General features: G+C 42.6%; 1 non-coding gene across 1 annotated transcript; it reads left to right on the top strand.

The window, feature by feature from the left end:
* Positions 1 to 2,818: 2,818 nt before the first annotated feature.
* Positions 2,819 to 2,926, top strand: LOC148561712 (small nucleolar RNA R71). The gene has a single exon (XR_015887619.1). It is a non-coding gene; the product is annotated as a small nucleolar RNA R71 (small nucleolar RNA).
* The last annotated feature ends 636 nt before the right edge of the window (positions 2,927 to 3,562 follow it).

Genomic DNA, 3,562 nt, shown 5'->3' with positions numbered 1-3,562 from the left:
CTTGGCCACAACATCATAGAAGTGGTCTTGATGAGCTTTGGAGATGAATCTTTCCATCTCCCATGACTCGGAGGTGGAAGTTTTTGTCTTCCCTTTCCCTTTTCTAGAGGATTCTCCGGTCTTAGGTGCCATCAATGGTAATGGAAAAACAAAAAGCTTATGCTTTTACCACACCAAACTTAGAATATTGCTCACCCTCGAGCAAAAAAATAGAGAATTTGATGATGAAGAAGAAGAAAAGATGGAAAAGAAGGGGGAGGTGTGTTTTGGCCAAGAAGAGAAGAGAGGGTTGTATTGTGTGAAAATGAGGAAGAATGGAAGGATTTATATAGGGAAGGGAGGGGGTTAAGGTTCGGCCATATGGGTGGGTTTGGGTGGGAAATTGATTTGAATTTTGAAGGTAGGTGGAGTTTATTGGATAGGTTTATGGGGAAGAGTGGGTGGATGTGAGTGGTGAAGGGTTAATAGGGAAGAGAGATGGAGGTGATAGGTGAAGGGTTTTGGGGAAGAGTGTTTATTAGGAATAGAGGATGATTGAGAAGAGAGAAAAGAGTGAGTGGAGGTAGGTGGGGATCCTGTGGGGTCCACAGATCCTGAGATGATCCTGTGGGGTCCACAGATCCTGAGGTGTTCAAGGATTTACAACCTTGCACCAAATTAGGCATGTAAAATGCCCTTGCACACAACTCTGGGCGTTCAGCGCCAGGTTGGTTCCCATTTTGGGCGTTCAACGCCCATTTGTTGCCCATTTCTGGCGTTGAACGCCAGAACCATGCTTGTTCTGGGCGTTCAGCGCCAGCTCATCTCCAGGGTGCAATTCTGGCGTTCAGCGCCCAGATGATGCCCATTTTGGGTGTACAGCGCCCAGATACTACCCATTTTGGGCGTTCAGCGCCAGAACCATGCTCTATTCTGGCGTTGAATGCTAGGCAGGTGCTTCCTCCAGGGTGTGATTTTTCTTCCGCTGTTTTTGATTCTGTTTCTAAATTTTTCGTTTATTTTGTGACTCCACATGATCATGAACCTAAGAAAACATGAAAAAAAAAATAAAATTAGATAAATAAACATTGGGTTGCCTCCCAACAAGCGCTTCTTTAATGTCAATAGCTTGACAGTGGGCTCTCATGGAGCCTCACAGATGTGCAGAGCTTTGTTGAGACCTCCCAACACCAAACTTAGAGTTTGGATATGGGGGTTTGACACCAAACTTAGAGTTTGGTTGTGGCCTCCCAACACCAAACTTAGAGTTTGACTGTGGGGGCTTTGGTTGACTCTGCTTTGAGAGAAGCTTTTTCTGCTTCCTTTCCATGGATGCATAGAGAGATCCTTGAGTTGTAAACACAAGGTTGTCCTTATTTAATTGAAGGATCAATTCTCCTCTGTCCACATCAATCACAGCTCTTGTTGTGGCTAGGAAAGGTCTTCCTAGGATGATGGATTCATCCTCTTCCTTTCCAGTATCCAGGACTATGAAATCAGCAGGGATGTAAAGGCCTTCAACCTTTACTAACACGTCCTCTACTTGTCCATAAGCCTGTTTTCTTGAATTGTCTGCCATCTCTAATGAGATTTTAGCAGCTTGCATCCCATAGATTCCCAGTTTCTCTATTACAGAGAGGGGCATGAGGTTTATTCCTGAACCAAGGTCACACAGAGCCTTAAAGATCATGGTGCCTATGGTACAAGGTATTATAAACTTTCCAGGATCCTGTCTCTTCTGAGGCAATGTTAGTTGATCCAGATCACTTAGTTCATTGGTGAACAAGGGAGGTTCATCTTCCCAAGTTTCAATACCAAATAATTTGGCATTTAGCTTCATGATTGCACCAAGGAACTTGGCAGCTTGCTCTTCAGTAACATCCTCATTCTCTTCAGAAGAGGAATACTCATCAGAGCTCATGAATGGCATAAGGAGGTTCAATGGAATCTCTATGGACTCTAGATGAGTCTCAGATTCCTTAGGTTCCTCAGAGGGAAGCTCCTTATTGATCACTGGACGTCCCAGGAGGTCTTCCTCCTTGGGATTCACATCCTTCTCCTCTCTTGTGGGTTCGGCCATGGTAATTAATTCAATGGCCTTGCACTCTCCTTTTGGATTCTTTTCTGTATTGCTTGGGAGAGTACTAGGAGGGATTTCAGTGATCCTTTTACTCAGCTGGCCCACTTGTGCTTCCAAATTTCTAATGGAAGACCTTGTTTCATTCATGAAACTCACAGTGGCCTTAGATAGATCAGAGACTAAATTTGCTAAGCTAGATGGATTCTGCTCAGAATTCTCTGTCTGTTGCTGAGTGGATGATGGAAAAGGCTTGCTATTGCTAAACCTGTTTCTTCCACCATTATTAAAGCCTTGTTGAGGCTTTTGATCCTTCCATGAGAGATTTGGGTGATTTCTCCATGATGGATTGTAGGTGTTTCCATATGGTTCACCCATGTATTTTAACTCTGCTATTGCAGGGTTCTCAGGATCATAAGCTTCTTCTTCAGAAGATGCCTCTTGAGTACTGTTGGATGCAGCTTGCATTCCATTCAGACTCTGAGAAATCATATTGACTTACTGAGTCAATATTTTATTCTAAGCCAATATGGCATTCAGAGTATCAATTTCAAGAACTCCCTTCTTCATAGGTGTCCCATTACTCACAGGATTCCTCTCAGAAGTGTACATAAACTGGTTATTAGCAACTATGTCAATGAGTTCTTGAGCTTCTGCAGGCATTTTCTTTAGGTGAATGGATCCACCTACAGAAGTATTCAATGACATCTTTGATAGCTCAGATAAACCATCATAGAATATATCCAGGATGGTCCATTCTGAAAGCATGTCAGAAGGACACTTTTTGGTCAGCTGCTTGTATCTTTCCCAAGCTTCATAGAGGGATTCACCTTCTTTCTGTCTGAAGGTTTGAACATCAGCTCTAAGCTTGCTCAGCTTTTGAGGAGGAAAGAACTTGGCTAAGAAAGCCGTGACCAGCTTATCCCAAGAGTTCAGGCTGTCTTTGGGTTGAGAGTCCAACCATATTCTAGCTCTGTCTCTTACAGCAAAAGGGAAAAGTATGAGCCTGTAGACTTCAGGATCTACTCCATTAGTCTTAACAGTATCACAGATCTGCAAGAATTCAGTTAAGAACTGAAAAGGATCTTCAGATGGAAGTCCATAAAACTTGCAGTTCTGCTACATCAGAGAAACTAGCTGAGGTTTCAGCTCAAAATTGTTTGCTCCAATGGTAGGAATGGAGATGCTTCTTCCATGTAAATTGGAATTAGGTGCAGTAAAGTTACCAAGCGTTCTCCTTGCATTATTTTTGTTGGGTTCGGCTGCCATCTCCTTTACTTATTCGAAATTTTCAATAAGGTTGTCTCTGGATTGTTGTAATTTAGCTTCTCTTAGTTTTCTCTTCAGAGTCCTTTCAGGTTCTGGATCAGCTTCAACAAGAATGCCTTTTTCTTTGTCCCTGCTCATAAGAAAGAGAAGAGAAAAAGAAAAGAAGAGGAATCCTCTATGTCATAGTAAAGAGGTTCCTTATTGTTAGTAGAAGAAGAAAAGGAATAGGGGTGAAGA

The sequence above is a fragment of the Arachis ipaensis genome, chromosome B6 (assembly GCF_059453495.1).
Source record: "Arachis ipaensis isolate K30076 ecotype BB chromosome B6, ASM5945349v1, whole genome shotgun sequence".
Taxonomy (NCBI): Eukaryota; Viridiplantae; Streptophyta; class Magnoliopsida; order Fabales; family Fabaceae; genus Arachis; species Arachis ipaensis.
This window is presented reverse-complemented; position numbering and strand designations above follow the sequence as displayed.